Raw genomic sequence first — 9,170 nt, 5'->3', positions numbered from 1 at the left:
ATCATGGACACAATGATCAATCATGAGAAAGTTTATTGTCATGTATTTTATAGTTTTAAGACTTTATCTTGGTATTTACTTTTAGTTTTATTCCACCATAGTGTAAGAAGACACTCTATGTGATTCTGATTTTTTGGAATTTATTGTCACTATTTTTTTGAGTATCATATGGTCTATTTTGCAAAATGTTCCATGCACTAATGAGAACTATATTCTGCATTTGTTGAATAGGTTGTTCTGTGAATTTGTTAGATTCATTTGGCCTGGAGTCCAATTTAATCTAGTATTTCTTTGTTGACATTCTGCCTCTGTTTTTCTAGTGTGTCAGTGGGCTGTTGAAGTCCCACACTGTTAGTGTATTGCTATCTATATCGTTTCCTAGGTCCACTAGTACTTTTATGAATCTGAGTGCTCCAGTTTTGGGTACACATATATTTCGGGTTTTTTTATATTTTCTTGTTGAATGAATTAATTTATAATATATAATAACCTTGTCTTTTTTTACTATTGTTGATATAAAGTCTGTTTTATCTGATGAAAACATAGCTACTCCTGCTCTCTTTTGCTTTGCTATTTTTTTCACCACTTTTCCACGCATCTATAAGCATCTTTACCAGTTAGATGTATTTTTTTGTAAAGAGAATATGGTTTAATCCTATCTTTTAGTCCCTTCTGTTAGTCTATATCTTTTAAGTTGGGTATTGATTTATTCGTGTTCTAAGTTCACATTGGCATGTAAGGTTTGGTTCCTGTCATGATGTTAACTGTTACCTACTTACTTTGTAGCCTTAATTGTATAATTGTTTTATAAGATCTGTGAGTTTTATACTTTTATGTGTTTTGATTATGGTTAATATAGACTTTTCAGTTCCTTGTTTAGAAGTCCCTTGAGCACTTCTTGTAGGATCAGTGTAGTGCTTTTAAATTCCCTTAGCATTTGTATGTCTGGAAAATATTTCATTTTATTTTATTTTTTCATTTGGAAGGTTATAGCAAGATACAGAATTCATGGTTGGCTTTTTAAAAAGTCTAAAGAGGTACCTCAATCTTTTCTGAATTGTAAGTTTTATGATGCAAAATGTGCTGTTAATCTAGTGAGATTTCCTTTATTGGTAATTAGACAATTTTCTCTTGCAGTTTTTATGTTTTTTTCCTTCATATTAACTTTAGATTCTTTGATGACTATAGTTCTTTATGAAGTCCATCTTGCAATGTATCTTACTTGAGTTCTCTGAAGTTCCTGATTTTTTTCCCTTCATTTTTGTTTCAGTTAATTTCAAAAACCTGTCTTCAAGCCCTCCAAGATTCTTTCACTTGATCTATTGTTAAGACTTGCACCTTTATTTTGTAATTCCTTTAATCTTTTTTATTTCCAGAAGTGTTATTTTTTAGATAAATATCTATCTCCTTAGTACATTTTCCATTTATATTCTGATTTTTTATTTGTTTGTGTTGGTTTGGGGCTTCTTAAAATTCAGTGTCTCGAATTCTTTATTTGGTGTTTCAAAGATTGTATTATGGCTAGAATCCATTGAATGATCTCTGTGCTTTTGGAGTTTATAGCCATAAATGCTAAATGTAGTCATTGTGTGTCATTTTCTGACAGATCTTGGAGTTATGACTTGGCAGGAGAATGGTGCCTATTTCTGGCAGAGTAAAAGGACAGCTGTAATTGGTATACCCTTTTCATTTAGATGGGTTTATTTAAAATGCCACCAAAAGAATTTATGAATCATGAAATGAATTCAAAAAATTATGGATTTGAAATTTTGTTTAGAAGACAGGATTGAGGAAATATTAATTGACAGAATTTGGTGATTAAGGAAAGGGAGATACCAAGATGATATCTAGATTTTTGCTTGATCAAGGACATAAATGGTGATGCCACTCCTCTGTTGATCTTAACTTCATGATATCTCTGATATACATTCTATCCTCTCTCTTCTTAGCATCACTGTCCTAGTATAGGTCTTCAGATTCTCCTTCATAAACTATTCCAACAGTTTTCTGAATCCAGTATTGCTTTCCTCTAATTCATATACTGTACTGCTGTCAAAGCTATCTTTATAAAAGAGAAACTAAACTACATCACTCTGTTTTCAGAAAAAATTTCAATGCTCCCATATTAGTTTGTTTTCACACTGCTATAAATATACTACCTGAGACTGGTTAGTTTATAAACAAAAGAAGTTTACTTGACTCACAGTTCCACATGGCTGGGGAGACCTCAGGGAGCTTACAATCATGGGGGAAGGTGAAGGGGAGGCAAGCACCTTCTTCACAAGGTGGCAGGAGAGAGAGCGATAGTGCAGAGGAAACTCCCCTTTTAAACCATGGGCTCTTGTGAGAACTGACTCATTTTCGTAAGAACAGCATGGGGAAAACTTCCCCCAAGAACCTATCACTTTCTCCCTGGATGCGTGGGGATTATAGGTACCTCCCTAAACACTTGAGGATTACAATTGAAAATGGGATTTGGGACCGTTGTGCTGCGGCTACGCATGACCTGCAGTCCCGGGGCCGCGCCCCGCGCCCCGCGCTGCCCGCCCGCCTGCCCGCCATGGAGCCCGGCCCCGATGGCCCAGCTGCATCCGGCCCAGCCGCCATCCGCGAGGGCTGGTTCCGCGAGACCTGCAGTCTGTGGTCCGGCCAGGCCGTGTCGCTGCAGGTGGAGCAGCTGCTCCACCACCAGCGCTCGCGCTACCAGGACATCCTAGTCTTCCGCAGTAAGACCTATGGCAACGTGCTGGTGTTGGACGGTGTCATCCAGTGCACGGAGAGGGACGAGTTCTCCTACCAGGAGATGATCGCCAACCTGCCTCTCTGCAGCCACCCCAACCCGTGAAAGGTGCTGATCATCGGGGGCGGAGATGGAGGTGTCCTGCCTGAGGTGGTGAAGCACCCCTCCGTGGAGTCTGTGGTCCAGTGTGAGATAGACGAGGATGTCATCCAAGTCTCCAAGAAGTTCCTGCCAGGCATGGCCATTGGCTACTCTAGCTCGAAGCTGACCCTACATGCGGGTGACGATTTTGAGTTCATGAAACAGAATCAGGATGCCTTCGATGTGATAATCACTGACTCCTCAGACCCTATGGGCCCCGCCGAAAGTCTCTTCAAGGAGTCCTATTACCAGCTTATGAAGACGGCCCTCAAGGAAGATGGTGTCCTCTGCTGCCAGGGCGAGGGCCAGTGGCTGCACCTGGACCTCATCAAGGAGATGCAGCAGTTCTGCTAGTCCCTGTTCCCCGTGGTGGCCTACGCCTACTGCACCGTCCCCACCTACCCCAGCGGCCAGATCGGCTTCATGCTGTGCAGCAAGAACCCGAGCACCAACTTCCAGGAGCCGGTGCAGCCGCTGACGCAGCAGCAGGTGGCACAGATGCAGCTGAAATACTACAACTCCGACGTGCACCGCGCCGCCTTCGTGCTGCCGGAGTTTGCACGAAGGCCCTGAATGATGTGAGCTGAGCCCAGGCACCATCGCGGATGCCACCCAGGACCTCGGACCTTGGAGCCTGCAGGGTGCCTCGGCCCCTCCAGCCCTGGGCCAGACCTCCTTCCGGCTTTCGCCCACCAACCAAGTGTTACAAGCCCCAGAATGCTGCCCGGCCTGCCCTGCTAGGCGGACTGTCTGTGTGTCTGTCTCTCTGGCGTTCCACCTCCAAGCCTATACCAGCTGTGTACAGCGCCATCTTTCTGCCTTCTGTTGCCTCTCACTCACCAAACACGTGTATTTATAGCAAAAAAAAAAAAAAAAAAAAAAAAGAAAATGAGATTTCGGTGGGGACACAGAAACAAACCATATCAGCTCCTATAATAACATCCAGTGGTAACAGGAAAACATAGTATCTTGTCTAGAGCTACTGGGTTGCTGAGAAGACAGACCTACCATTTTCCTCAACTGGACAAAATATATACTTTCTCAAGCCACTTGACAAATGGAAATAAACCTGATTGTCTATAAAGAATTGCAGCTGCACTTACACAAATAGTTTTTGTTTATTTACTCCCAAGCTTCTAGTAAATAGCACAGAAGAGTAGGGCAAAGTATACTTCTAGGTAATGGTGATAAGTTTCACCACTATTTACACTAATTGAGCAGAAATGCACACATCCCTTTATGGTATGTTCTCCTTTCTCCTCTGCTTTTCACAGGGACTCTTACAATTATTGGTTTACCAGAATGGCTAACTTTCTCTTTCATAATATGCTATGGCTATCATGACCAAGGTATTAGCCAAGTAAGAGAATAAATATTAAGATTCTAAGGTAACTGATTGGATCAGGGCCTCACCTACCTAGGGAGGTCCAGAGTGCGAAGAGTAAGAGGCTTGAAGAATGCTAACATAATTTAGCGAAACTAGAGTCAAACACTGAAGAGACTGATATGGTTTGGATTTTTGTCCCTGCCCAAATCTCATGTGGAATTGTAATCCTCATTGTTGGAGAAGGGGTCTGGTGGAAGGTGATTGGATCATGGAGGCAGATTTTCTCCTTGTTGTTCTTGTGATAATGAGTGAGTTCTCATGAGATGTGGTTGTCTAAAAGTGCATGGCACTTCATCCTGTTCTCTGTTTTCCTCCTGCTCTGGCCATGTAGGATATGCCAGCTTTCCCTTTGCCTTCTGCCATGATTGAAAGTTTCCTGAGGCCACCTCAGCCATGCTACCTGTACAGCCTGTGGAGCCATGAGCCAATTACGTCTCTTTTATTTATAAATTACCCAGTCTCAGATATTTTTTTTTTATTTTTTTATTTTTTTATTATACTTTAAGTTCTAGGGTACATGTGCATAACGTTTATATCATGTATAACTCCCCAATGCAATCCCTCCCTCCTCCCCCCTCCCCATGATAGGCCCCAGTGTGTGATGTTCCCCTTCCCGAGTCCAAGAACACTTTTACACTGTTGGTGGGATTGTAAACTAGTTCAACCATTATGGAAAACAGTATGGCGATTCCTCAAGGATCTAGAACTAGATGTACCATATGACCCAGCCATCCCACTACTGGGTATATACCCAAAGGATTATAAATTACTCAGATATTTTTATAGCATTGTGAGAATGGACTAATATAAAGACAGAAAGCAAAAGACAGTAGTAAATAATTTTAAAGATTAGATTAATGCTGGGATGAGGACCTGAAAATTTAGTAAGCTAGGTATATGTACTTTTCTCATTACATGTTCAGTAATACACTATTTAGCTATAATTAAGACATAAATAAATAATATTTCACTTTATAAATAAAACAGTAATTTGCAAAAGTATATATTCTATATACAAACAAATATACTGTATATAGGCACATGATAGTGTATGTGATTTTAAACTTTTAAAGAACAAATCTACATGTATAGTTTTATTGCTCAGGCTACATGCCAAATATTAATAGTGAATATGTCTGAGAATGAGATTTGAGAAAAGAAGGTTTGCATTTTCTCTTTTATACATTGTCTGTTTCTATTTGTCATAAGCATACACTATTATTTTATTTAACTTTTAAATTCAGGGTACATGTGCAGATTTGTTAGATAGATAAACTTGTGTCATGGGGGATTGTTGTACAGATTATTTTGTCACTGATGTATTAAGCCTGGTAGCCATTGGTTATTTTTCCTAATCTTCCTTCTTCTCCCAACCTCCACCCTCTGTTAAGTCCCAGTGTGTTGTCTCCCTCTACGTGTCCATGTTTTCTCATCATTTAACTCCCACTTATAAGTGAGAACATGCAGTATTTGGTGTTCTGCTCCTGTGTTAGTTAGCTAAGAATAATGGCCTCCAGCTCCATCCATGTTCCTGCAAATAATATAATCTCATTTTATGTGGCTGTATAGTATTCCATGGTATATATGTACCACATTTTCTTTATTCAGTTTATCATTAATGTGCATTTAAGTTGACTCCATGTCTTTGCTGTTGTGAATACTGCTGCAATGAGCATGCACATGCATGTGTCTCTATAATAGAACAATTTATATTCTTTTGGGTATATACCCAGTAATGGGATTACTGGGTTGAATGATATTTCTCCTTCTATGTCTTTGAGTAATTGCCACACTGTATTTCACAATGGGTGAACTAATTTACACTTCCACAAACAGTGTATAAGTGTCCCCTTTTCTCTACAACATCACCAGCACCTATTATTTTTGGCTTTTTAATAACAGTCATTAGTGTGAGATGGATCATCCCAAAAGCTTCTCAAGCTAATGAACAAACTCAGCAAAATCTCAGAATCCAAAATCAATGTGTGAAAATTACTAATATTCCTATACAACAAGTTAAGCTGAGAGCCAAATCAGAAAGGCAATCCCTTTCACAATTGCCACAAAAAGAATAAAATACTTAGGGATACAGTTAACCAGGGAGTTGAAAGATGTCTACGAGAAGAACTACAAAATACTGCTCAAATAAATTAGAGATGACAAAAACAAATGGAAAAACACTAGATGCTCATGGATAAAAATAATCAATATTGTTAAAATTGACATATTACCCAAAGTGTTTTAATAGATTCAATGCTATTCCCATTAAACCACCATTGACATTATTCACAGAACTAGAAGAAGTTATTTTAAAATTCATATGAACAAAAAGAGTCTGAATATCCTAAGCAATCCTTAGCAAAAAGTACCAAGCTGGAGGCATCACGGTTCCAGACTTCAAACCATACTGTGGGGCTACAGTAACCAAAATAGCATGGTATTGGCACAAAAACGGACACCTAGACCAATGGAACAAAACAGAGAACCCAGAAATAAAGCCACACAGCTAAAACTATATGATTTTTCATAAACCTGACAAAAGCAAACAATGGGGAAATTACTCCCTATTCAATAATTGGTGCTGGGATAACTGGCTAGTCATACACAGAAGATTGAACTGGAGTCCTTCCTTACACTGTATACAAAAATTAACTCAAGATAGATTAAATACATAAATATGAAATCCAAATTTATGAAAACTTTGGATGACAACCTAGGCAATATCATTCTGGACATAGGAATGAGCAAAGATTTCATGATGAAGATGCCAAAAGCAATTACAAAAAAAGCAACAATTGATAAATGGAATATAATAAAACTAAAGAGTTTCTGAACAGCAAATAAAACTGTCAACAAAGTGACCAAGCAACCTACAGAATGAGATAAAACTTTTGCAAACTATTCATCTGGCAAAGGTCTAATATCCAGCATCTCTAAGGAACATAAGCAAGTTTACAAGAAAATAAAAAAGAATCATAAAAAAGTGGGCAAAGAACATAAACAGACACATTTCAAAAGAAGAAATACATGCCGCCAACAATCATATAAGAGAAAGCTCAACATCACCGATCATTAGAAAAATGCAAATCAATACATTATTTTAGTGTAAGTACATTATCATAATGAATATAAATATTGTTACCCCTGAAATAAAGAAATTATTTTTGAATAAGGAGTAGATTCTAAACAAATACTGGATGATTAATAACTATATTTATCCATGGCACTGCATGCCTCCCCTGGAAATGAGAGAAGTTAATATATATGTTTAATGACTTTTTATTATTTTTAGTGTATTTGTAAAAAGGTACATTATCTGCTCTCATCCCTATCTTGGAACTAGGCATTAACTCACTTTTGTGAAAAAATAGATTATCTGCTCTCATTCAAATCTTGGAACTAGACATTAACTCACTTTTGTGAAAAATTACATTATCTGCTCTCATTCCAATCTTGAAACTAGACATTAACTCACTTAGGATCATTGATCAAATTAAACACACACAATCAATCACTAGTTTAGCTTATATCTTACAAAAGAGGACTGAATCCTAATATAAATACATTTATTATCTCTATTAGGGAGCAGTTTAGAGGGGGGAGGGAATGAGTCTTTTCTTCAAGGAAAAACTCAGACTTTAATGTTTAAATTGGAATTGTGAGTGGTTTCAGAAAATCTTCTACTTTAAATAGATCCAGAATCTTCAAACTTTCCTGATTTAGTAAAGTAGGGGCTAAGAAACATCTTGAGCAATCAGTTGCTGCTTATTATTATTTTTTATTTGCGATTTAACTGTAGATGACAACAGTGGAATTATACTGCACTGTAATATGTTAGGGAATGCTACCATCTTATGGTCAAGAGGGGGAAGTCCAGCAAAAGCAAATGTTTTGAGAACAATCTAGGTGGAAGGAAAGATAATTCAATTTTTAAAAAAGGGGTACAGCATATAAGAGACATCAGTTCAAACTGAAGTGTCCCAATTTGGCAAGTTTCAAGGGAAAATGAAGTAGATACAAATATGTAAAAAAATGGTTACATACAAATTAAGAATGGGTCACAGCTACTCAATGACCTATTAAGTAGGCAACCGATGTTCATTTATAACTTCATGACTCAGAACCTGCTCAAAGTGGATGTTCCTCAGATGGCTACTGACTTACTTATGAACTCTTATTTTATTTTAATTTATTATTTTATTCATGTTTTAATTTTTACTATTTTTTTCTTTCAACTTGTATTATAAGTTCAGGGGATATATGTGCAAGTATGTTACATGGGTCAATTGCTTGTCCCTGGGGTTTGGTGTTAAAATGATTCCATTACCCAGTAATGAACATAGTAGTCAATATGAAGTTTCTTGACCTACACTCTTTGCCAACTCTTGACCCTCAAGTAGGCCATGGTGTCTATTGTTCCTCTCTTGGTGTTCATGTGTACTCAATATTTAGCTCACACAGTAAGCATGCAGTATTTGGTTTTCTGTTCCTGCATTAATTTGCTTAAGATAATGGCCTCCAGTTCCATGTTTGAGAAAGGAATACGATTTCATTCTGTTTTGTGGCTCTGTAGCATTACATGGTGTGTGTATACCACATATCATTTATCCAGTATACCATTGGTGGGCAAACTAGGTTGATTCCATGTCTTCACCATTGTGAATACTGGTGTGCATACTATTGTGAACGGAACATATGAGTGCATATGCCTTTTAGGTAGGATGACTTATATTACTTTGGGTATCTATCAAATAAAGAAAATGCTGGATCTGTTTTAAGTTGTTGTTGTTGTTGTTTTAATCTCCAAGCTGCTTTCTGTAGTGGTTAAACTAATTTGCATTCCCACTAATAGTGTATAAGTGTTCCTTTTTCTCCACAGCTTCACAAACATCTGTTTGTTTT

The 9,170-nt window shown here is 37.9% G+C and overlaps 1 pseudogene across 1 annotated transcript; it reads left to right on the top strand.

Moving 5' to 3' along the window:
* The first annotated feature begins 2,482 nt into the window (after positions 1 to 2,482).
* LOC117096283 lies at positions 2,483 to 3,770 on the top strand (annotated as a pseudogene). The gene has a single exon (XR_004442427.1). The product of XR_004442427.1 is annotated as a spermidine synthase-like (transcript).
* The last annotated feature ends 5,400 nt before the right edge of the window (positions 3,771 to 9,170 follow it).

This window comes from Trachypithecus francoisi, unplaced genomic scaffold (genome assembly GCF_009764315.1).
Source record: "Trachypithecus francoisi isolate TF-2019V2 unplaced genomic scaffold, Tfra_2.0 Contig01451, whole genome shotgun sequence".
NCBI classification, from domain to species: domain Eukaryota; kingdom Metazoa; phylum Chordata; class Mammalia; order Primates; family Cercopithecidae; genus Trachypithecus; species Trachypithecus francoisi.
Note: the sequence above shows the minus strand (reverse complement) of the source record. Positions and strands in the feature narration are given on the sequence as shown.